This window comes from Rhodnius prolixus, unplaced genomic scaffold (assembly GCF_049639745.1).
Source record: "Rhodnius prolixus isolate KJV_2025 unplaced genomic scaffold, Rpr scaffold_6, whole genome shotgun sequence".
Classification (NCBI taxonomy): domain Eukaryota; kingdom Metazoa; phylum Arthropoda; class Insecta; order Hemiptera; family Reduviidae; genus Rhodnius; species Rhodnius prolixus.
The window spans coordinates 29,115,402-29,142,535 of NW_027411634.1; the positions used below are offsets into that span (position 1 = coordinate 29,115,402).

Consider the following 27,134-nt stretch of genomic DNA (forward strand, 5'->3'; position numbering starts at 1 on the left):
TGAGAAGATATTGAGAGCTGAAATTTTTTTGGGTCATGGTTTTGCTGTGAAATGGGGCCCTTATAACTCCCGCAGTAAACAACAGATAATTCGTATGAAATTTCGTGCTCTTATACACTCTGTTTTACTGAGTAGTATGCTATAGTTTTCATCAGTACAGATACATTAGTTGAGAAGATATTGAGAGTTGAAATTTTTTTGGGTCATGGTTTTGCTGTGAAATAGGGCCCTTATAACTCCCGCAGTAAACAACAGATAATTCGTATGAAATTTCGTGCTCTTATACACTCTGTTTTACTGAGTAGTATGCTATAGTTTTCATCAGTACAGATACATTAGTTGAGAAGATATTGAGAGTTGAAATTTTTTTGGGTCATGGTTTTGATGTGAAATGGGGCCTTTATAACTCCCGCAGTAAACAACAGATAATTCGTACGAAATTTCGTGCTCTTATACACTCTGTTTTACTGAGTAGTATGCTATAGTTTTCATCAGTACAGATACATTAGTTGAGAAGATATTGAGAGCTGAAATTTTTTTGGGTCATGGTTTTGCTGTGAAATGGGGCCCTTATAACTCCCGCAGTAAACAACAGATAATTCGTATGAAATTTCGTGCTCTTATACACTCTGTTTTTCTGAGTAGTATGCTATAGTTTTCATCAGTACAGATACATTAGTTGAGAAGATATTGAGAGCTGAAATTTTTTTGGGTCATGGTTTTGCTGTGAAATGGGGCCCTTATAACTCCCGCAGTAAACAACAGATAATTCGTATGAAATTTCGTGCTCTTATACACTCTGTTTTACTGAGTAGTATGCTATAGTTTTCATCAGTACAGATACATTAGTTGAGAAGATATTGAGAGCTGAAATTTTTTTGGGTCATGGTTTTGCTGTGAAATGAGGCCCTTATAACACCCGCAGTAAACAACAGATAATTCGTATGAAATTTTGTGCTCTTATACACTCTGTTTTACTGAGTAGTATGCTATAGTTTTCATCAGTACAGATACATTAGTTGAGAAGATATTGAGAGCTGAAATTTTTTTGGGTCATGGTTTTGCTGTGAAATGGGGCCCTTATAACTCCCGCAGTAAACAACAGATAATTCGTATGAAATTTCGTGCTCTTATACACTCTGTTTTACTGAGTAGTATGCTATAGTTTTCATCAGCACAGATACATTAGTTGAGAAGATATTGAGAGTTGAAATTTTTTTGGGTCATGGTTTTGATGTGAAATGGGGCCTTTATAACTCCCGCAGTAAACAACAGATAATTCGTATGAAATTTCGTGCTCTTATACACTCTGTTTTACTGAGTAGTATGCTATAGTTTTCATCAGTACAGATACATTAGTTGAGAAGATATTGAGAGCTGAAATTTTTTTGGGTCATGGTTTTGCTGTGAAATGGGGCCCTTATAAGTCCCGCAGTAAACAACAGATAATTCGTATGAAATTTCGTGCTCTTATACAATCTGTTTTACTGAGTAGTATGCTATAGTTTTCATCAGTACTGATACATTAGTTGAGAAGATATTGAGAGCTGAAATTTTTTTGGGTCATGGTTTTGCTGTGAAATGGGGCCCTTATAACTCCCGCAGTAAACAACAGATAATTCGTATGAAATTTCGTGCTTTTATACACTCTGTTTTACTGAGTAGTATGCTATAGTTTTCATCAGTACAGATACATTAGTTGAGAAGATATTGAGAGCTGAATTTTTTTTAGGTCATGGTTTTGCTGTGAAATGGGGCCCTTATAACTCCCGCAGTAAACAACAGATAATTCGTATGAAATTTCGTGCTCTTATACACTCTGTTTTACTGAGTAGTATGCTATAGTTTTCATCAGTACAGATACATTAGTTGAGAAGATATTGAGAGCTGAAATTTTTTTGGGTCATGGTTTTGCTGTGAAATGGGGCCCTTATAACTCCCGCAGTAAACAACAGATAATTCGTATGAAATTTCGTGCTCTTATACACTCTGTTTTACTGAGTAGTATGCTATAGTTTTCATCAGTACAGATACATTAGTTGAGAAGATATTGAGAGCTGAAATTTTTTTGGGTCATGGTTTTGCTGTGAAATGGGGCCCTTATAACTCCCGCAGTAAACAACAGATAATTCGTATGAAATTTCGTGCTCTTATACACTCTGTTTTACTGAGTAGAATGCTATAGTTTTCATCAGTACAGATACATTAGTTGAGAAGATATTGAGAGCTGAAATTTTTTTGGGTCATGGTTTTGCTGTGAAATGGGGCCCTTATAACTCCCGCAGTAAACAACAGATAATACGTATGAAATTTCGTGCTCTTATACACTCTGTTTTACTGAGTAGTATGCTATAGTTTTCATCAGTACAGATACATTAGTTGAGAAGATATTGAGAGCTGAAATTTTTTTGGGTCATGGTTTTGCTGTGAAATGGGGCCCTTATAACTCCCGCAGTAAACAACAGATAATTCGTATGAAATTTCGTGCTCTTATACACTCTGTTTTACTGAGTAGTATGCTATAGTTTTCATCAGTACAGATACATTAGTTGAGAAGATATTGAGAGCTGAAATTTTTTTGGGTCATGGTTTTGCTGTGAAATGGGGCCCTTATAACTCCCGCAGTAAACAACAGATAATTCGTATGAAATTTCGTGCTTTTATACACTCTGTTTTACTGAGTAGTATGCTATAGTTTTCATCAGTACAGATACATTAGTTGAGAAGATATTGAGAGCTGAAATTTTTTTGGGTCATGGTTTTGCTGTGAAATGGGGCCCTTATAACTCCCGCAGTAAACAACAGATAATTCGTATGAAATTTCGTGCTCTTATACACTCTGTTTTACTGAGTAGTATGCTATAGTTTTCATCAGTACAGATACATTAGTTGAGAAAATATTGAGAGCTGAAATTTTTTTGGGTCATGGTTTTGCTGTGAAATGGAGCCCTTATAACTCCCGCAGTAAACAACAAATAATTCGTATGAAATTTCGTGCTCTTATACACTCTTGTTTTACTGAGTAGTATGCTATAGTTTTCATCAGTACAGATACATTAGTTGAGAAGATATTGAGAGCTGAAATTTTTTTGGGTCATGGTTTTGCTGTGAAATGGGGCCCTTATAACTCCCGCAGTAAACAACAGATAATTCGTATGAAATTTCGTGCTCTTATACACTCTGTTTTACTGAGTAGTATGCTATAGTTTTCATCAGTACAGATACATTAGTTGAGAAGATATTGAGAGCTGAAATTTTTTTGGGTCATGGTTTTGCTGTGAAATGGGGCCCTTATTACTCCCGCAGTAAACAACAGATAATACGTATGAAATTTCGTGCTCTTATACACTCTGTTTTACTGAGTAGTATGCTATAGTTTTCATCAGTACAGATACATTAGTTGAGAAGATATTGAGAGCTGAAATTTTTTTGGGTCATGGTTTTGCTGTGAAATGGGGCCCTTATAACTCCCGCAGTAAACAACAGATAATTCGTATGAAATTTCGTGCTCTTATACACTCTGTTTTACTGAGTAGTATGCTATAGTTTTCATCAGTACAGATACATTAGTTGAGAAGATATTGAGAGCTGAAATTTTTTTGGGTCATGGTTTTGCTGTGAAATTGGGCCCTTATAACTCCCGCAGTAAACAACAGATAATTCGTATGAAATTTCGTTCTCTTATACACTCTGTTTTACTGAGTAGTATGCTATAGTTTTCATCAGTACAGATACATTAGTTGAGAAGATATTGAGAGCTGAAATTTTTTTGGGTCATGGTTTTCCTTTGAAATTGGGCCCTTATACTTCCCACTGTAAACAACAGATTATTCGTATTGAATTCTGTGCTCTTGCACACTTTGTTTTACTGAGTAGTATGCTATAGTTTTCTTGAGTACAGATCCATTAGTTGAGAAGATATTGAGAGCTGAAATTTTTTTGGGTCATGGTTTTGCTGTGAAATTGGGCCCTTACAATTCCCACAGTAAACAACAGATTATTCGTATGGAATTCTGTGCTCTTGCACACTTTGTTTTACTGAGTAGTATGCTATAGTTTTCTTGAGTACAGATCCATTAGTTGAGAAGATATTGAGAGCTGAAATTTTTTTGGGTCATGGTTTTGCTGTGAAATTGGGCCCTTATAATTCCCACAGTAAACAACAGATTATTCGAATGGAATTCTGTGCTCCTGCACACTTTGTTTTACTGAGTAGTATGCTATAGTTTTCTTGAGTACAGATCCATTAGTTGAGAAGATATTGAGAGCTGAAATTTTTTTGGGTCATGGTTTTGCTGTGAAATTGGGCCCTTATAATTCCCACAGTAAACAACAGATTATTCGTATGGAATTCTGTGCTCTTGCACACTTTGTTTTACTGAGTAGTATGCTATAGTTTTCTTGAGTACAGATCAATTTGTTGAGAAGATATTGAGAGTTGAAATTTTTTTGGGTCATGGTTTTCCTGTGAAATTGGGCCCTTATACTTCCTATTGTAAACAACAGATTATTCGTATGAAATTTTGTGCTCTTACACACTCTCTTTTACTGAGTAGTATGCTATAGTTTTCTTCAGTACAGATCTAAGTGGAACAGTGATTTAGGTATTTTGAATTTTTCAGGTCTTTTCAGGAATATACTTGTTGTCAATCACTGGTCCCACCCCATGTCAAACACTGGTACCACCGAAAATTCGGTATGTCAATCACCGGGTCATTGAAATACTTTAAAAAAAGTAATAATTTTTGGTTGACATAAAAATCGAATTACTGAATACATAATACAATCTAAAGGAGCGGCACAATTGTACCAACCAACACCTGGAGCCAAAATAACGGAAGATATTCCAAATGAAACTCGAATTTTTTCTTAAGCTCTAAATTACCGGTCCCTTCACCGTATTTGTTTTGTGAGAGTGCTTTTTTAAACTCATTTTTCGAAAAAAATAAGCATACGCTTCAATAAACCCTTTAGTCTGTTGTTTATTTTAAACTTCTCTGTCATAAACCTATTTATTTCAAAAATTATTCTGAACAAAATAATTATTTAACAGTTCTGAGATCTCAGTATATCTACACCGATTTAAATCTTTAGATCTTTTAAAACGATTCCTTTTTTTTTTGTGATTGTGCGGATTTCAGCGTCGTCAAATTCGATGATAGGTGGGGGTAAAATGGTGCTGATGGGTGTGGTTTGCAGCTTCGTTGAACTTGATGATTACCCGTTCAGATTTGGAGGTGTTTGGATCAGGCACAATTTAGGTGCGCCGGAACCGCCATTTTCCCTCTACTGGTAACTTAAGTGAAGTCGAAATCTCCACACGAAACTGATTTCTCTACCTCTGATGCTGGACGAAAACCCGAAACTAGTCAGGGTTAGAGTAAATATGCTTGTTAAGACGGATTTAATCAAATATATTAATCCAGCACTGCTAACCTAACCACATTTTCATCAGGCATTACTTTACATTTCGGTAAAGTGGCATTTTCAGTTCATAATCAATTAAATCAATCAGATCAAAATCTTGTTAGAAGTGAACCATTTACGATTTTCCGGTATTCAAAGTGTACATATCCAGTAAACACTGAAAAAACGTAAACCTGCAAGATCGCTAGAAATTCTTGACTTCTTTCGTAGGTGATAGTAGAAATCAGAAAATTCCTCATTCAAGTTCGCGGATGTTGATGATAACTTCCTGCTGAGACCGCTGGTGTAATGTAGACGGAATATTAAGTGGCTCCTTCCTAAGGGAAGGCGAAAGAACATTAACTTCCGCAGTACAACATGCCTACAATAAGATGTTAGAAATCTATTCCAACAGCTTTTTAGAGTTTGTTAGTCAATCTTGACCAAAAAAAATAAAAAATAAATATACCAAACAAATTCCAAAATTTAACTCGCCTGAACAGGAAACCCAATTATTTTCAAAAGCCATGTCTGTTAGTTAACGATGTCGGCAACTGCTACTACCTCACTCTTAGGAACTCTATTAACAGTAAAACCACTTTCACTAACTGTCAATTTAAACCTCATTTAAACATTATACTCTATATTAAAACAGCATGAAATATAACCTTTAATTTACCTTCCAGGCCACTTTAATTGGAATTACAGTGGGGGGGGGGTTAACTATACTTTACAAAACTAAACTACCTTAGCACCTTGACCTTATTCATTGTTTTACATTTAGATATTTCGACTCGCTTATTAATTTACAAATATTAATCTTTTTTTTTTTTTTGGAAATATTTGATTTTATAATTATTATTTATTAGACATAACAAATATATTATTAGAGGTTATTAAAATTAATCAATGATTTCTAATTGTTGGTATTCGTAACTGAACTTAAGTTAAATTTACTAATTTTTACTAAATTTACTGATACAGTTTTATTTAACCACTATAACTTTAAAAGTAAAAAATTAAACAAAATTTATGTTATATTTGAAACTCATATAACATAAAACAGTAATAATAACAATAATAACGAGGAATTGATTGATTTAGTAGGAATTTACGAGTTTGAAGACAACAGCGTGTCCCATGAGAGATCTATTCTTAGAGATTGCAGATAAATGGGTAACGCTGGTCCACGAAGAATCTAAGCAAAACTAAAGTGAACGAAACAATACGATATTAAGATTTAATGAGAGCATTTGGTTTTATTGGTTCTGTGGCCTCGTCGCTAATCTCTTTCTGCGGCTAAAAACCAACTGATATACCTACCGATTATAAAAAATAAAATTAATAACAACTCTGATATTGTTGTAATAATTTTTTTTTTTTTTTAAACTGAGATCTTGGTCGAAATTTGAAGAAAAAACAGTTAATTCAAAACGAACGGAGAAAGGAAGCAATCCGTTAATAATATTAAACAGTCGCCGAAATTGATATCATAAATATATAATGAGAATATTAACGTGGCATACATTATAATAACAGCATGCACACACAAACCGGATCTTTTTACACATTTCTTTCTTCTGAGTAGCTCTCAAGTTTATTTTATTTTTTCTGAATTAAGCAGCCTGGGCTCTCGGTTTTTATTAGCACTAATCAGGCCTGTCCCAATTTTAGCTTCTTTCTATGGACTCCTTAAAGAAACAGCTATGTATATCCAAGGCCAGGGGTCGGCAACCCGTTCAACTTTATTGAAACAAATGAAAATTTCATTTATTAAAGTAAAGATAGTTTTTCAAAAAGAATTTTAAATGTGATAGGTTTGAAATTGAATAGAATTATATTAAAATGCAGTACGTTATATGTAGGACTGCCGCCATTTTCATTCAAATACATGTTTAGTTATTATTTATTTGTTTATTTACTTTGCAATATGTGAAAATCAATATATAAAATTGTCAAAGTTGGTTGTTTTTCAACGTTACCGCTTTTTCGTGCAGTTTTTGACGATCAACCCTTTTACCACTGTCCTACCGGACAGTTTTAAAACATTTAAATGTTATTGAATAACATAAAATAATGCCAGTGTTTACTGCAACTTTTTAAAGAAAAAATTTAACAAAATTAAAATGAAACACGCGAATATATCTAGATTAAATACACTATAATTAATGTCAAATTTATTACGATCCCAAAAAAGTATTAATGAACGCCAACTAGATAATAAAAACAACATAAGGAAGTGCTTACTAGATAATTGGGTACACAATTTGGAATTATTTTCATTTTTTGTTAATTATTGTTACGTTATTTTATAATAAATATGTAAATAAATTAACTAGAAACTGTAAATGTTAAAAAGTATTTGACCAAAATATTAAAAAATTGTCCGTCAAAGCAATTATTGTTCCAGTATTTTTATGTTAAATTTATAAAGATGTTTTTACACTGCCGCATAATAATCTCAATGTTACAGACAACACTGTAGATCCTGTGAGCTGTAAGAACCTTCTAGGGTAAAAGGAAACAAAGATCTAAAGGGCAAGCAGGGCCAGGGATGCTCAACGACAAGATCTGAAGATTAATTTGGATATTCTAGTTGAACGATTATGCTGGTGATAATTTGCGAATATAAAAATGTTTGAACTGATATTGCAGGAATTTGTCCCATTTCTAGAACAGGCAGAAATGTTGTCTTGGCCACTTTGTTTATTCGGGTGAGCGAGGAAGAACATTAATATAAAGGATAGGCTTCTAACTTGTTCTCCTCAATCATCAAACAACTTAGGGTAGCTGCATCGTCGGCTTTAGCAAGCCAGGGATCATATATCGCTAGATGGCCTCTATCGCCCTACTTATAGCTTGTAAAGTCGAATTAGAGAAAATATTTTCAATCAAGATGTCTTATTAACGTTCATCTACAACTAGTACCCTCTCCTCCATTGAAATCATCGACCAATTAGATTAATATAAATAAACTGTGAAAGTTTCAAGTCTGCTACTTTACTCTTCTGGATGTTGCAACTCTTTTTTGGCACGTTGAATAGTATTAATAGACGACTTCTTCAGCTTGTACAAGTTAAGGTGGTGAAGTCGTTAGAAGAATGACGGAAACAGAATCATAAGTAGACATACAAACACATATACAAACAGCCAGAGTGAGAGGGAGCACAAAGGAAGTAATAGTCACGTTACCACACTCATATATATCTAATACTATAGATGTACAAATACAAATAGGAGATTGCAAAGAGATAAACAGAGATACTGTCTAGTTACTGGAGCAACTTTAGCCCATGTGAAGGATCTGTCGTGGGTAGTAAAACAGCCAGAGTACACTGTACCGTTGTGTTCAACTTGGTGAGAGTACGTCACGATTCAAACTCACTATATCATGTTCAGCTAGGATATATTACTGTAGTTAGCTCTCTATGGTGAGCACATTATTCGCTTTACCCTCTGTCTTTCTTCCTATTTCTATTCATCTTCATGAATGAGTTCATTACGTGGTATTCGTTTTAAGTGTATAAATTTTTGTCTGCTATCCCGGTAGCACTTATAATCATCAACGGCTTCATCTGTGTTTTCATGCCAGATTTTTTTATTCCAACGGATTACGAAAAGAAAACACACCATCGATACAGAACCTCGAGTTTTTCCAACAAAAGAAAGCTGGGTGATTAAAACCAGATTCTTTTCCGCAATGTCATGTAATTAACCCATTATATCAGATAGAGTTAAAATACATTTATGTATTTTAAATATTAATTTAGTAGAGTATTTTGTCCTTTATTCAAATTAAGTGAAATATTATGTATGTATATAGTGAAAATCGATTTAGGTCAATGCCATCTCAATCAGAACTTTGTTGTCTGGCTTCTAAAATCATTTCCATTCGAAGTAAAAATAAACAAGTTTTGGGAAAGAGAAGCCGGAAAAACTCTACTCATCCATTAATTATTTTGTTAATTTCCTTTCTTGATTTTATAAATTATAGTTCATGTAAAATTTGAATTACTAAGCTGAAATATCCAGCCCTAATTTAGGTGACAAGATGATTTCATGCCGACTCCACAGTAACTATCAGATTGTTTTGCGCGACTTTAATTTCATGTCGATGAATATGAAAGAATAAATAATAATACATAAAATGGTAAGGAGCTATCACTACGAATAATGAGCATAATTTAAGACTTAATTACGAATGTATGATTAATGATTTTGGATTGTAAAGCAAAAGTTAGACGTGGCGTGATTGTTCGAGTAGATGCTCAAGTTACTCACCAAATGAACTAAGTCGCGCTACTACCAAGTCACTTTGAGTTGGTCACATTTAATGATTATTGTTGAGTCCATCTGCTTTCTTGAAGGTGGAAATGACGGCCATCGAGTCCCTGCTGTAGACTGTGTACTTGTTTCTCACAGATGTAACAACTACTTACTGCAGTAAAAGGTGCCTCTTCCTTTGCATTATCTTAAACTAGAGAGTCCCCATTCTTGCATTTTTTTTTGGTAAACCAACATTGGCTAAGTCGTTCATTAGGACTTCTTCCTCTTCCTCGTCACAATTAGCCCCAGTTGCTTCCGCTACAGAATATCTCTTTTTCCAAAAATGTCTTGGACTCACTAAAACTTTTCTATTTCAGTCCACTTTGAACGAACGAAAGGTGAAACAAGACGGAGCAATCAAAATTTGAATTTTGTTTAAATAAAGAAGATTTTTGCCAAAATTGAAGTGACTAAGTAAATATTGTTCACGGCTAAGTTTCAGCCCAGAGATTGTAGTTGAAGGGACAATCTCTTCAATTCACTTCATTTATTTATGTCGATAGAGATAAATTAAAAAAGTTGCAAACCGCCGAACTAAAATGTAGGGCCTAAGTAGGTAGAAGCGGTGGTCAGAAAGAAATGTGGGCCGGTCAGCCACACCCGCAGGACACGCCCCCGCAGAATATTTTAAATTTAATAATATTTAACAAAACAATTTATTATATTTATAAACAAGAAAGTTTACTCTCATTTTTTTTTTGCTTTTCTTTCTGATATAAATAAATTACATTTTTTGCATTAATGAGAAAGAGGGGTTTTGGAAACTGTTACGACATAACTTGAAGGTAAAAAGTGGCGATAGGCACAGGGTGGCCTTTCTTCTATCGCTACAGCAAAAGGAATATCTAGAGCGAACACTTCAAATGATTTCCACTATCAACGCTGTGATGGACAGCTTGTCTTATAAAGTCGAAACGTGTTCTTTAACAACGGCAAACTGAAGAAAACATTAATGTTGCGGTTAGAGAAAGATTTGCTGCATTTCAGAAAAGATCTATTATTGTGAGAAAAAAAAACCATAACTATAATGGCAACCTCATTGTTCCAAATTACTATTTACATAGCTTAAAAATGGGCTAAAAGATTTAGAGAAAACAATGTAGGCCATTGTGGGAATTCTGAAAGTATAAGCATTCATTTTTTGTTTTGTTTTTAATGAATGCAAAGTAATGGCCACTAATCAAAACACAAACTACTGTAATTAAAAAAATAAAGACGTAATTCTGCTTAATAGAAAAGGATGAGAATTACTGAGAAAATACTTTAAAGCCATTTCGTACAATTAAAAGCTTTCTAAGTAATTCTTTTTTTCCCGCTTTCTTCCTTGGCGGTCCCATATCTCCCGCTCTCTCGACCAACCCAGAAGTCATCATACCTGGAAGTGATAGTACTGTATGTTACAGTTCGAAACCCCAAGAAGACGTAATAGTCTCAACCAAGCGAGGAGGAGTTGGGTAAAATTTGGGGCAATTTAAAAGGTAATTAAATTTTTTTTTAAATTAAAAGAAGCTACAAGTACACATCCTACATCAGCTTCATACAAGTTACAGACACACTTGCATAAAATAGAATCCTGGGTAAAGAAGTGGCGGATTAAAATGAACCCACAGAATTGCCAGCAAGCCACCTTTACTCTCCGGCGAGGCTCCTGTCCACCTGTCCTCATCAACAGCAATCCTCTTCCTTATACAGATCTGGTGCGCTACCTTGGGCTCTACATAGAAAAACGACTCACGTGGAACCCACACACTAGACTTAAAGTGACAAGCAATGACAAAACGTGCGAAACTGCTCTACAGAATTCTTGGACGACCCTCCCAATTGCCCATAGAACTCAAACGCCTAATATACTCGTACAACACTATTCTCAAAACTATGTGGACTTACGGACTAGAGCTGTGAGGTTAGGCCAAACCTACAAACATACGGACAGTACAAACATTTCAGTCAAAACTCCTCCGACAGATAACTGACGCTCCTTTCTACGTGACTAACCTCACCCTTCACAACGACCTCAACATTCCCTACATAGACCAACTCGCTAAGACTAAATACCAAAAATTCCATACTACTCTAATCCTCTTGTACTGTCTCTCGCTTCCTCTGACATTCCTAATACTCCTCGCCTACTGAATCGCCAGTGGCCCCGCGACTTCCTTGCAGGCTGAGACCTAAATCATTATTCTCCTATCTCTCCTCTCTCCTCCTCGTATTATCCCTCTCCAATTCTTCTCCTAACACTCTCCATCTCACATTCTACTCTCTCCTAAAGAGAGTGCTACCGCTGGATAGTTTCTCTCCTCCTGCTCTCCTCCCGCACCAGTTCATCGCTCTCTCCATATTTACTGTTTGTATACAATGTATACAGATTGTAAATTACAAAATAAATTAAAAAAAAAAAATTAAAAGAAAAACCGTTCACACAGTACTCAAAAATATAGCTGTAAGAAGCTCCTAGGAAGAGAAGAACCAGATGGATTCGAACCCCTGATCTCTGCGTGGGAATACAATACGATAACCACTCAGCTAATCCCTTCATGGTGGTTAGAGAGTAAACTACAATTACATGATGCGAAACCTGCCCGGCATAGCCTACGCATAAGGCAATCATAAGGATACAGGAGGAAAGAAATCAGCTAGCACTAACATTATCAGGAATTTAGTGACTGGAAACGTCTAGGATAGGAGATCACGAGGCCAAAGTCGTTTTAGACGTCGTGATGGATTATCAGGATGGATTAAAGAGGAAAGAATTTGAGCTGTTGAATTGGGATGGCAGGATAGGCTTCTGCGGAAATTGAGGAATCGTGAATAGATAGAAAGGGTGAAACAGATGTTTTAAATATCAACTAAATCTTGGTGGCAATAAATGGTATATACAGTTCATTGTAGGTTCCAATTTGATGGTAATGATAAGTTTTAATCTATGGGGAATTATTCGACTTGAACTAAGTAGTCCGCTAAGCTGATGCAAGTCCTCCGATACCGGTCAGGGATGCAATAAACATGCTTATTACAATGGATAAAATCAGCTATATATAATTGCTAATTTTGTATGGAATAGACCCAATATCTGGCAGGCAATATCTGGTGAAACTAAACTCTGATTAAATAATAATTTAACAAAAGGAAAACCATAAAGTTTACGTACATAAAACTACGCAGGCGCACCTACTGGAGAAAGTTCCATAAAACAGTCCAACGTTCCATTCATTGGAGAATAGCCAAATGTATGTTCCAAAACAGAAGAAAGAAAGTTTGTTTTTTCGTTTTGTTTATAAACAAATGCCAAAAGTCTGTCTAGAAAAAAAGGAGTATAATCATAGCTGGTGCCAATTTCCCGGGAGAATCAATTGAAGACATTCAAAATGTTACATAAGCTGGTGATGGAGAAATGAAAAATGGAAATGTGAGAATTCTTTGACTGGTTTTTCCGTTCTAATCGACACATTTCCTTTTTACTTCGAATTTTCCTGCCTATCTCGAGATTCTTCCCCTTGCAAGAAGACCTGAGGATGATTTTCATTTTAATTTCAAACTCAGAGGATTATTTAATATATTTCTTTTCTCGAAAACAATCAGAGATTCTTGAAGATCTGTTCCAAGACTCAATCCGCCATTACTCAGCCTGGCTTCGTTATACTGAACTTACAAACTGACAGTGTTTCCACGACTAAACGTTGTAACAATGCCTGAAAAAGATGCTGAAAATGATCGTTGACTACCCACATTATCTCATCTTAAGGTAATACGAAGAGCTCACATGATCACAAGGGGAATCATTATAGAGAACTTTTAAAAAAATTTACACGGCAAAAGAAATCATTAGTAAGGTTAGTGGTAAATGGTGAATCCAAAACTAACAACAACAAATCAAAATATGAATATTTAAATCTCATCGACAAAAATCCTACTTCCAATCGTCATCAACTTAACTTTTACACCAACAGTGGACAAAGTACACTACCTTGGAGTGTACTGCACAGCCCGGTTGACGTGGAAATTTCATTTCAGATTGAAAAGATAAGAAATTAACAATCCCTAAACAAAATTGCAATGCTACTTAACAGACACTTTAAGCTCAACTTAAAATAACAAAAGACTCATACACTTTTGTTACTGAGTCTAATTTGATCACGCGGTATCGAAGTGTAGGGAACAATTCTCATTCTCTACTCATCCAATTCTTGGGACCAGAATACTTCAGCTAACATTCTTCATGCTCCGCTTTTTGTATCAAAAACCTCATTTCCCATAACCACTAAATCTTTTTATTTTTATTTTTTAATGATCTAGAAAATATATTGTTTTCTCAAATTTTATTTCCTCTACAGCATGCTCACAAATAATACTTTAATCGAACCCTCTTCCACAATAAAAGGTAATAATCCTGTAGGGAGATTGATGACCTCGCAATCGAAAGATTAAGTGTCCACGATAAAGCAATGACAACATTGGTAGCCTTCTCCAAACCAACGTCCCATTTTATTACTCCGATTACATTTAATTGTTGTAACATTGTTATAGTTATAGAATTCAATAAAATTAAAAAAAAAAAAAAATAAGAAAAGTGAGCTGACCTTTATAAGATGTCGATTTATAAATCAGCTGATCTAATAAATTGTCTTCTGTGTTGATAATCTTGAATGCTTCCACACATCAGCACGAAACATCAGTCGAACGGTTGCAATCGCAATATAAGAAAACCTGTGAAAAAAAAAAAAAAATTATATAAAATGGAGACAAAATAAAGAATAGTGTAAGATAGGACGTCATGAAAGAGATTTTTATTCAACGATATATTTTATTCATAAGTTTTATTCCCTAGAGTGTAAATGTAAAGGTGACCGCAAATATTGGGGGCGGCGCTGAGTCTAGTTAACAGACAAGCACATTTCCACCATCTGCACTATTCCATTCCGCACTTGTAAGCAATCTAGAATTTTTACGTTACAACTTGTGGAATTTACGTATTTAGGAATATACATATAATATTTTCTACAATCCTTTAGTTTAGTTTTTATTGTACCCACGTTTAACCAAGATGTGCGTTACAGATTCTTACAAATTAAGTTCCTTAGAGAAGGAACTGAACCGGAAGTGTACATCTTTAACATCACGAACAGACCAAGCGAACAGAAAAAAAAAATGATTTCTCCATCACCTGCAGGATTCTTCTAAAGTTTGACACTAAACATTGACAGACTCAACTTTTGTTTTTTTTTTACTTTTTCTTGACATCGAGTTAGCGGAAGTACTCCAAACTATTGAAATAATCGATACAGAATTTTTACACCGGAAATATCCCTAATTTAAAATCCATTGAATCTAAAAAAATTGCAGTAAGAAGAAGTTATGTGATCAGATATTTAGAATAAAAATTTAACATGAACATTATTATGTATACTTTATTGTGTGCACAATGTTGAAGTACTCAACGAGTAGGATGAATACATTTCGGCTTATCTGAAATGCCAAGGTCCTGATTGTTCAATACTATTGGTTCAAAATAAAATTATTGTGAAACACAATAAATAAAAAAAAATATATAACAAAAAAGAATAAAAATTAAATTAAAATCGATTGCACCTGAATTAATTATTCTAATTTTTTTTTAAATTCTTTTAGCTTGTTATAAATTAAGATTTAATGATCAATTTAATGAACAAAACAAGAAAAGCCCGGTGTTTCTCTCAGAGCGTAGTTTACGAAATTAAATTTCCTCTACGAATTTACACTATCGCAATAAATCTTCTATATAAAGGGTAAAAGAAAGGTTAAAATTTAAACAATGGGTTTTTACAGATCTTAAAAGAAGAAATGTACCATTTAAATGCAGTTTTTATTTAACTGAAAGTAAATTGAAGCTGATGGAAAGGTTGCAAATAGCAATGCAATGGATAAAGTTTTGTTTGTCATTGGATGAAAAAAATAAAGAAAAGTAAGGATTTTAATTGAAAAACAATTGTAGGGCGGAAATTTGGTAAAAATGGATGCATCATTGTAATTATTTTACGGTACTCGATAAGTACATATATCGATTCAGCCTTGGATTTAAATGGAAATTTATTAAAAATGCAATAATGGTACTTTACTTTAATTTTGAAATTTTGCACTATTATTATTTATTTTATTTTATTTTTTTTTATGATTTAAGGCGCGTCAACATCTAAGGTTACTGGCGCCCGGAGCGTTTTTCAGTGCACTTCCGGCCTCCGGACAGTGTTCACTCGTTACAGACAACACTGTCCATCAGTTCCATCACCGGACAGTGAGCTGTAAGAAGCTCCTAGGAAGAGAAAATCTAAGGGTCAGCAGCTGGATTCGAACTCGGGACCTCCGATTATTGTTGGTGACTGATTCATAGTTTCAATAGGATGAAAAAATAATTGCCAGTTTTCAGTCGTGATGCATTTATTCTGCCGAGCTTTCGACCTAAGGACTAGGTCATCTTCAGGGCTAGTTTACAAAGTAATATTTTACAATACAGGGTTGATGTGTCTTCTGTCTTGTCTGTTCATGGACTTAGTGCACTGAAGATGACCTAGTCCCTAGGTCGAAAGCTAGGCAGAATAAATGTATCACGACTGAAAACTGGCATTTATTTTTTCATCCTATTGAAAGAATTTATTTATTTATTATTATTATTTTTTTAATAAAAGAAAACCAAACATCACCTAACCTATAAATTTATTTACAATCAGATTATGATAAACTGCTCCACAAAAAAAGTGGCGCACTTTAAAAAAAACGTTTATTTGTTGTTTTATCACATTTTGGGGAAAGATTATTAGTTTTAATTATTTTCATAAACTGTCAGGGAACAATTAATCGAATCAAGGCCCAAAGTTTCTTGTAAATAGAGAAGCAATTCCTCGTTTAATCCCCTTCGGTCTTTTTGTGTAAAGAACAACGTGAACTTTACCTCAACAGTAAATAAATTTATTGACCTCTACAGTTGCGTTTCGACTTATCTCAAGCTGAAAGCATTGCAAATTCTCAGAAAATGGTGATTACTGCAGAGCAAGTGGCCCGTATTATTGCATTAGTTGAGGATGGACGGAGTCAGCGGTACGCAGCATGAACGTTAGGGTTGCCTGAGAACACCGTCCGTAGAGCCATCCATCGTTACCGGGAGACAGGCCTCTGCACTCGCAGACAAGGTTCGGGTCGACCAAGAGCCACAGAAGCAATTGATGACCGATTTATTAGAATTCACACTCTGAGAAATTGTAAATCAACTCCTTCTGAAACTGCTCAAACACTGTTTACTGTTCGTGGAGTTTCAGTCAGTGCCGAATCTGTACGAAGAAGGCTCGCTGAAATGAATTTACGCCCTAGGAAGCAAGCCACAGGACCATTGCTCACCGTAGACCATCGGAGAGCCCATCTAGAGTTCGCTAGGGAACACCGCAACTGGTCTGAGAACGATTGGAGAAACGTTCTCTTTTCAGACGAGTCCCGTTTTGCTCTCTACGCACCTGATGGGAGGCGACGAGTTTACCGAAGGCCTGGGGAGCGCTACGCTCCGTGCAATATTTCTGGTAGACTACCATTTGGAGGTGGTTCAGTGATGGTGTGGGCTGGGATTTCTATGGGGGCTCATACTGAGCTCCACGTGTTCAACAGGGCAATCTTGAATGCAGATTTGTATGTGAGGGAAATTTTGCAACAATATGTGATACCCTATGCACCATTTATTGGGGAGAATTTTATTTTTATGCAAGATAATGCCCGACCACACACTGCCGCCTGTGTTGTTCAATATCTACAGGATACTAGCATTCGTGTTTTGAGGTGGCCAGCACGCAGCCCGGATTTAAATCCAATTGAACATCTTTGGGATGAGCTGGGTAGGCGATTAAGATGGAGAAATAATCCTCCCAGGAGCTTAGAAGAGTTGCGAGGTGCTCTGGTGGAGATATGGCAGGAATTAACATAAGATTTCGTGAGAAATTTAATAAGGAGTATGCCGAGGAGATTGGATGCAGTAATGCGAGCAATACACCTTACTAAAATTCTTTTTCTCTTTTTTTAATCGCAAGAAATACATTTTTTTTCAAAACTCATTTTTGGCTGGGAAGTACTTTTTTGTTAAATTAAAGGTTTTCATTTCTTTTAGATCATTTTTTATTTTATTTTAGCCCTCCCGTAACTTTATACTTCTTATATTTGCTAACTAAAATAAAATGTAGAACAAAAAAGTTACAGAGAAAAAAAAAATAACGCATTTTTGAAGTGCGCCACTTTTTTTGTGGAGCAGTGTATATAAATAGAAGTAAACATTATTGATCATCTGTTCCGCAGGTTGTCAACTCTCTTATTTTAAAATTAAAAACAATTGCCAAGTGCCAAAGTACAATCGTTCGTTCAAAATATTGCGAAACTGAATGTAGCACAGGTCAATAAAGCTGGAGTGCTAGAGACACTCCTTGATTAATTTATGTATTTATTTTTTTTTAATAATTAATCAATTGAATACATAATTAATGATGTATGTACTACTAATTCAGTGTGGGCACTAAACAATGAGTTTTTTTAAATCAATGAAAATTGATCGTAATACTCATTGTAAACAAATAATGTATTTAGGTTATGTGGCTTCTTTCTTAAGGTTTTTTACTTTTGAGTGCTTAGAAAAGGCTTTAAAAGAACTGAACTAAACAGGCGCTTTCAACAACTTAAAAAAAACTCGTACACGATAGATCTAAACTTTTTATCGACAGTAAAAGACCAATTTTTTACTTCTTTCTCCAAAGAATTTATTCTCTACAATCTATACTAAACACTTCATTTTACGTCTCTTTCCGGGCAATAGATACAAGTCTTCCTTTTATCACCAAAGATAAAATAAAAATAAGGAAGAAACTCCTGCAGTTACCAGCAACTCCTTTTATTGCAGAACCCTTTCAGTCAACCTGACTCTTAAAGAAGCCTCATAATCTCACCTCTAGTGAACAGAAAGACTAGTGAGCCAGAGTGTTACCACTGGGGATGGATAATTTCTCCACTCAATTCAGTCTGATTGAAAAATGATAAAAAATAATTACATATTCATTTTGTACGATTAGTGAAATATGTAGCAATAGCAATTTGTGATCACCCTAAATGGAATGTTATTTTTTGGAGCTAATTTTAACAATAAAACAAAAATGGTCAACAAATTAAAAAGAGAGAGTGAGATGTACAAACAAGTTGTGCTTATAAATCTACTTTTTTTTAAATTAAAATATGTAAAACATACATTTTATTAACGTAAGCAGTAACACTTTCCCAATTATACCACTTGTTATTTTTTTCAAGTTAACCTAATTTTTATGCTATAAAATAATGAATATAAAACGGTTTAATTATACGCTGATGGTAAAAAAAAAAAAAAAAACTAGCAAACAGTTTAAACTAAATTAAAAAAAAGGTTACTTCTTTTTTATGCAAATTACGACTAAACAGAGAGTGACAGTCAAACAAATCTGGACAGTAAAGGGAGAAACTCAGAGAAGCCAAGGAGAGGAGAGAAAAAATTGTATCTCAGAAAGAGAAAGTCTAAGATTATCAATCCTCTAATAACAGGAGAAATTATAGGAATATCCCATCCTTTCTCCTGCTTGCTGGACCTTTCTGTTGCCATACTATCTCTTTAATTTTCTTAATGAAGATATTATTTGTAATTTTTATTTGTGACAAAAAATTCGTTTTATTAGTTATTATATTTATTAATTTTGTGAGTTTATGTTTACATAAATACTATGACGTTTTATAAAGTCAAGATACCAGGTCAATTCTAGGCTGGTTTGGGACTGTTTGGGTGCCCTGAAGGAAATCAGTGACCACAATAAGGTCTTTCTGGTTTGGGTACCTGGTCATTCAGGACATAAAGGAAACGAAGTGGCAGATTTATTGGCCCGGGAAGGCTCTACGGGACACTTCGTTGGCCTGGAACCCTATTTTGGGATCTCCAAGTGTCTTAAGACTGCGGCCATTACACTACGGGTGCAGACTAGATCTCAGGAGTGGTGGCTTGCCACCACTGGGCAGAGACAGGCGAAGGAGTTCATTAAGCAGAGACTGACTGTAGATTTAATCCGTCAAGGCCGTGGGGCTATTAGAATAATTGTAGGCCTATTAACCGGCTACTGCAGGCCCAGAAAACACATGCATCGCATGGGCCTGGCAGATGATAGCCTTTGTAGGTTCTGTCAGGAAGAGGAGGAAACGGCACTGCACGTGTTGTGTCAGTGTGAGGGGCTTGTCTGGCTAAGGATGTTACTTCTCGGGGAGGAAAAACCAAGGCCTGTGAGCTTTACCCAAGAGTCACTCTCCAGCATTAAGAGTCTAATTAAAAGGACAGGTCTGGAGGGTGAGCTTTAAACTTAGGGAAGCCACAATAGACCCAAAGGGGTCGCAGTGGCGTAGGCCTTGAAGGACCTATCTTCTATCTTATCTTATCTTAAATAGTATAAGGTTAACTCTACACGAAAGAGAAGTGGAGATATTTCAGAGCATTTTCCCGAGGAATAAAATAGATCAAATATTTGAGCGCATTATTATTATTATTATTTAATTACGATTAACAATAAAAACCTGATGGAAATGTTTGTCTCTGAAAAAATTGTTAAAATATTTCTAAAAATATCTAATTTGGTCATTCATAAAGCAGCAGATAGACCGTTCTTTTTACAATACAGAGAAGATTAGGCGATTTTGATTTTTTTCTCGATCAGTAGCCAACAAAGAGGATCTTCCCTAAGATAAACTTTCTCTACATAGGATTGTTAATTATTTCAATATTTTTCTTTGGCAGATACCAGGAAGTATAAATGTGGAGGAAATATCATGTACAGAATCATATACCCCCCGCATTACGATGTAATGCATCCTTCGGTGAGGATTACAAAGGATACATACGTAGAAATTGCTGCTGAAATATAACACTCAGGATAATTAAACTATAATCTCGCGTGAAACAGATTTTAGCCTTCAATTCTAATTCTTCCGTAAAATTAATATCTAATATAACCTTGACGTAATTAAGACTGTACTAAAGTCACTTAATTACAAAACTAAGTATGGACTATTATCTTTAGATCATGGTAACTTATTATTTCAGTGTTTTAGAAAAGTAATTTAATTTTGAATTAGTACTTTTACGTTAATTGCTGGTAACAAGGAGATTTAGTGGGTCAGTTTTTGAATTTGAGTCTACCAGAAAATACAAATTATATTTATAACTTCTACTACGAGCGTGAGAAAAACTCATAACTGTAACAAAAGCTGTTGACAGAAGATCAGAACAAGAAATTTAAAGAGAGAAAACACCTCTAATGCCCACTGGTTTTCTTTTGGGCCATTATGACCGTTCATTCTCTACTGAGAACAGCAAATAACTCAAACTCCAATAAATAATAACAGTGGCAGCTGCTCAAACGAATCAAATACCACAAATCAACCTCCAGAATTCATCATGCGTCAATCAACGCCACACCTGGGATGATGCTCATTATTCTCATCCATAACTTCCTTATATTCACACCATGAAATCAAATATTCACTGTGGTGAGTAAAGTTATTAATATGGTTATTATTTAAATGGAGGGTTTGATCAATTAGTGCAATCAATATGTTATTATATAATATTGTTATACATTATATATCTCTTTCTCCTTCCTTACTACACATTCTCACCCTTAACTTTGCAATCTCTGCCTCACTAGATCATTCACGAACATATTTAGGTTTATTCCTTTTTATCCTCATTTATCTGTCTCACCTCACACAAACCTCTTGTATAAACTACTTTTCCTTAGCCAGGGGAACTAGATAATCTGAACAATCGCCATAGCTCCTTGCTCGAGAAGGCAGTGAAGGTAAGAAAGAAATTTAGAGGAAGTCGTTAAAGCGTGGCAGAAATAATTAAGGTATTTATTCTGTTTTATTTGCGCAAGAGATATAAACAGAAATATGTAAATTAAATCTATTATTACTAAATTAAAGGGTAAATCATTTTAAATATAAATATAATAATACGTCTTTATAATGGGTGTTAAATTCGATGGGGACTATTATATCTAATTAAAGATAGATTTCTTTTGCTTTCAATATCGATGTTATAGAAGTGTATAGTATAGATTCGCTCTGAGACCATCTTCCTACGCACACTACAAGGACAATGTCATACAACAATACAATGACCAATACGACCTGACCCAAGGACATTATCCGCAAATTACCAATCGAACTTATTCACTATCAATCAATCTGACGTAGAGACAAAGTGTTGTTCTAATGCGAGTAATTTAATTAATGGAATGTGGCTATTGTGTCTATATAATACAAGATTGTTCTTCGTGCACGCAAGAAATTTTTTTTTAAACAAAATGAATTTTTTATCTTCATGCAGAAAAATGGAAATATTTATCACATTATTAACGAGTGCGGAAAGAAATTTCTTTGAGTTGTTAGCTTAATTTCGTCAGTACTGATATCAATTAGCGTGCAAAAATTGGCCAATTTTGCATTATGTTTTACACAAAATTTATTTATTTAAATAGAAACAGTAAAAACAATTTAAGATAATCGAACCATTATTGATGTGAAAATTAGGATTAATGATTTACAAATTGAGCAATCTTGTTTGTTAATATTTAGGAATGAATTATTTCTAGACTTATTAAGTATAATTTTGTCTTTTTTAAGTGAGCGAGATATTTTAATTTGAATGTATGGATTTGTTATTAAATTTTTTTCCAAGATAGATCAAAATAAAGTTATTTTTACTTCATTTCAGGATATGTTTACGTTTCAAATACTTTCTTTATTTTGCTGTAAGAATAATGATTGTGAATTTCAACTTACACACATACACAGAGACGAGAGTGGGATACAAAGGGGTAGAGTGATAGTATAAGAGAGTAACTAAATTGTAAAAACTATGTTTCGTAAGAAGGGGTCAGCTCAGTGCTTAAAACACTGAATTCCCAAGGAGAACTCAGGTTCGAATCCAGCAGCCAGCTCTTAAATTTCTCTTATATCTCATTAAAATGATGTCTGGCACGATAGAACACTGTCCAGAGGCACTAAAAACAAAGCTCCAGGCACCAATCACCTCAGATGACCTTTAAATTATGGGGGTAAAAAAGAGGAAACCCATGAAACGACCACTCTCATATCTCTCGCTCTGACATCACTCTCCGAAAAAAATCGACCTTCTTTTATCTTCTTTTGGGCTGGATGTCACTTCAAATTATCTTCTTTAAAGAGCTGACTTACTTCCACCAATTCTTCATACTAAGCTTGGTGGCCACAATCTTGTGTCCAAATGGAAATAACTGGTTGCACTTAAGATCAGAATGCGCCTAAGCAATTATCGCTGCACTAATTTCCATACAACAGCAGATGCCTCATAGATTTTAGGTGCTTTTATGGGAAGATGGCCTATTTAGGGGATTGTTTATTGTGCCTTACGATGTACGGAATGTCCAATTAATATTTCTCTATGAAGTAATACTCTCTCTTAATACATGCAATTTTATATATATAATTAATTATTGTACATAAATAACGATGTAACCAGATATGAAAGTTGGAATTTAGCGTACCGGATACAAACTTCGTACATAAATAGTTGTAAAGATTAAAGTTATAAGAACTCCATTGCAATTTTCACATGATAAATTTGTCTTTAGATTAAGATGTTCTTATGAAGTAATAATAATATTATAAAACAATATAAATTCAACGATTCCTACTTTATTGTTGTGGTTTTATAATTTTAATATTAAATAAGCTATTACGCGTTTAAGAACTAAACAGACGTTACGGACTACTAAGGAGACTCCTTGGACCGAAATCCTCCATGAACGTACAAAACAAACTTACACTTTACAAAACACTATTACGACCAATATGGAGCAGAATTTTGGGGCTCCGCCAAACCATCCAACATCCGACCTATCCAATCTTTCCAGTCTAAAGTCCTCCGCCGAATCGTTAACGCACCATTCCATGTCTCCTCTATCATGATCTCAATATTCCGTATGTAAATGAATTAATCCACACCCGATTCCTAAATTTCCACAATAAACTCTCTGTGATCACCCCAAATCCTCTGGCTCAATCACTATTCACATCGTCCCATCCTGACAATCCTCCACGTCGCTTAAAACGGCGTTGGCCACGTGACCTCATTGCTTCCTAAACCCCCAATAAGTTCCTAGAGAGTTCCAGCGCTGGCTGGTTTCTCTCATCCTGTCATCCTGGTTGTGGCACTGAGCCAGCTCTGTGGCACAATCAAATGTTTCTTTGTACTACACTTTTGCTAGATGTATGTTTTGTACAGTTGCAAATAAATAAATAATAATAAAAAAAAAAAAATTACGTGTTTATTACAGGAGGTAACTGACGTACGAGGCTTGTGGGGGTAACGATGACAAGTTGAGAGGTTAAATTGTACGGATGGTAAAACTGTTCATTATACCGAAAAGGCACTTTGTATACCCTCAACCTTAAAAGAAACTTGACTATAAAAATTATTCAATCATTCAAGAATCATTTTCGAATAAAATCTTAGAAAAATAAAACAAAATATTCTGTAAAATGATACTTCAAACATCCATTTCCACTTCTAGCTCAGTTAGTGAATCGTGCTTCCGTGCGGCACCTCAAGATCGTCAATTTAATAATCTTGAAACATGTATTAGCCAGGCAACGCTCTATTCCAGGGGTGAGCAACCTTTTTAATCAATGGGCCAATTTAAATTTTAAGTTTTTTTGGCGGGCCGCACATAGATTAACTCTTATTAATAATTTACGAAACTTTGTACGAAACGCATCGCGTCCGTATTGCATGTTTGAACAAGTCACCGACAAGTGTGTATCTCGTCACAAAAAAATCGCGCAGACGCGGCGCGTTCGTATTGCATGTTTAAAAACGTCGTCGACAAGTAACTCGCCATAAAAAAATATTTCGGTTTAGTATGTACTACCATTTTATTATAATTAATTTTATAACAATATATTGATGGGAGAAAGTCGATAAAATAAATTCAATTTTAGAAATGCTTAGCGGGCCGCGTGTTGCTCATCCTTGGTCTATTCTATTACTAATGGGCAGGTTGATTAGCGCAAACTCCAGTTTGCCGAAAACAAAGAAGACTGAAGAAACTGATCGAATTATGACATTAAAACTGTTTCCGGTAGGACAGTTGCATAAGGGTTGATCGTCAAAAACTGCACGAAAAAGCATAATGTTGAAAAACACCCAAATTTGACAATTTTTTTCTCTTTTTCTACAAAAGATGAAATTCTCAAATTTTCTTTAAAATAAAGGGCAAACCCTCCTTTATAACTGTAATTTTTTTTTTTTTTTTTGCAACAACCCATATCTAATAGATTTCGAAAAATACGTTGCTGAAAATGGGCGAAAACGGTATTTTCAGAAACAGTTCTTGTTCTTCTTGTTGTTACCTTTTTTGTAAACAATGTAGCGTCTAAACGCGGGATCCCATTTTCATGAATGAGGTGTCATTCGATTCGGAATTTTATGTAGATTTTGTGGTAGGGTCAAGAACAACCAAACTCTGGCTATACGACAATTTCTCATTTTTGAATAGCGAAAAGATCACTTTATTATAGAATTAAAATTTAAATAATAATAATAGAAAATTCTTTAGTATGGACAATGTGGCAGGATGCCTTGCAGGAAAATGAGCTGGTGTATTTCAGTTACATTGATACAAATATCAATCCATGTATTAAGCGATAACAGGACTCCATTATAAAACAGCAATATTGATTAGGATGAAACAACATTAAGGAAAACCCGCAACATTTTACGCGTAAAAGAATTTTACAAATAGTAAAAGCGATTACTGTAAAAACATTAAATAATAACAATAATTTTTAAAAAAATAATAATTATTATATAATCTATTTGCCAAGGGCGCTGCGCTATAATCCTTGTGATAATAATTTTACAGGAATTATCTTTTCTTTCTTTTTTAATGACTGCAATATCTATTTGTGTGATACGGCTTTCTCCCACTTTATTATTATTAGAAAGTAATGTCGAAGTAATTGGTAAAATATTTACTGCACATAAGGAAAGAATTAAATGGCAATCACAAAGGGGTTGAGGGAAACTACTTCTTCCATAAATAACTTACGATAACGGGATGAGCAAAATTAATGGGTTTAAATTGAAATTTTATTTTTTCATTTTTAAATCTAGTTCGTCCATCTCTCTTTAAGAAGGTTTGATACCAAGAAATAGAAAAAATGTTATTTACATTCCTTTAATAAATTCAAATGTTTCATGGAATTCCTCCACATGCCTTCTCATGATCTGTATTTTATATTACAGCACTAATAAATCCGATATTAGCAGGTGTCCATTAAAAAAAAAAATTATAATGAGGAATTTCATTGAAATAAAATTGCAAATTCACCCTAAATTCACAGCCTCCCTGAATAAAGTAATCACGCTACCACTCGTTTTGAATCGAGTTTACATAAATTTGTTAATTAGACGGGATATGTTTGAACATATATATTCTAATTTATTAAAAACAGTTTGTCTCCAAATTCCTTTCTTTTCTTTTTTTTACAAAAATTACGGGTGTAGACATTTTCATTTTTGAGATATTTGTGTGCAGCAATGAGCGATATCACCACAACATTAACACTCAATTAACACCTCACACATTACAAACTCATTATGAACTATTAAAAATGTATTTTTGGAATAATTTATAAATATTTGCTAATTTTTTTTGAAAACTGACAAATTCTAGAGGTTATTAAGGATAGGGCTAGATAAATCTTTCTAATATAAGTTGATATTAGTTGTTACGTTAAAAAAGATGTATCGATTTTTTTTGTGTGTAAATAACGAAGCATTTTTTGAAAAAAAAAATCGATCTTCCGGTTAACAAATTCCAGACAAAATCTCGGAATCGGAAGTACCAAGGTTCCTGGTGAAGTTCCGAGCGAAGACCTCTAAATATAAAGTATATTTCAGAAATCTGAAAAGGTTGCAGCACATTCGCTAACGAGCAGAAATAGAGCGTTTAAAACTAAAAATTTACCTGACGATAACGAATTATTTCTAGACTGTCTGACCACTTAAAACTTACATTCAAAAACGAATGAAAAAAACTCTTTCTCAAACCGTTTCTGGACATGCAGATACCAACTTCACTGACTTCAGAATTTCTTTTGTACATTAGCTAAGTTAAATAACCCAGTAGAATCTAAAGAGCGACTACCGTCCATTTAAACTCATTTGTTTACGGAGGTGACTATCTTCGCATTTGATTACTTCCTAAGGACGCCTACTCCAGAACAAAGGTAGCTGGATGCCTAGCACAGATCAGGATCTCTCTATACACGAAGCGCAGAAGAATGTT

General features: G+C 34.5%; 1 protein-coding gene across 1 annotated transcript in view; it reads right to left on the reverse strand.

Moving 5' to 3' along the window:
* LOC141460288 (neurogenic differentiation factor 1-like) overlaps nt 1-27,134 on the reverse strand; it is a 125,911-nt gene that overhangs the window by 95,817 nt on the left and 2,960 nt on the right. The window contains exon 2 of the mRNA XM_074140165.1: nt 14,313-14,439. The gene's annotated coding sequence lies outside the window, so the exon portion shown is untranslated. The remainder of the gene's footprint in view (nt 1-14,312; nt 14,440-27,134) is intronic.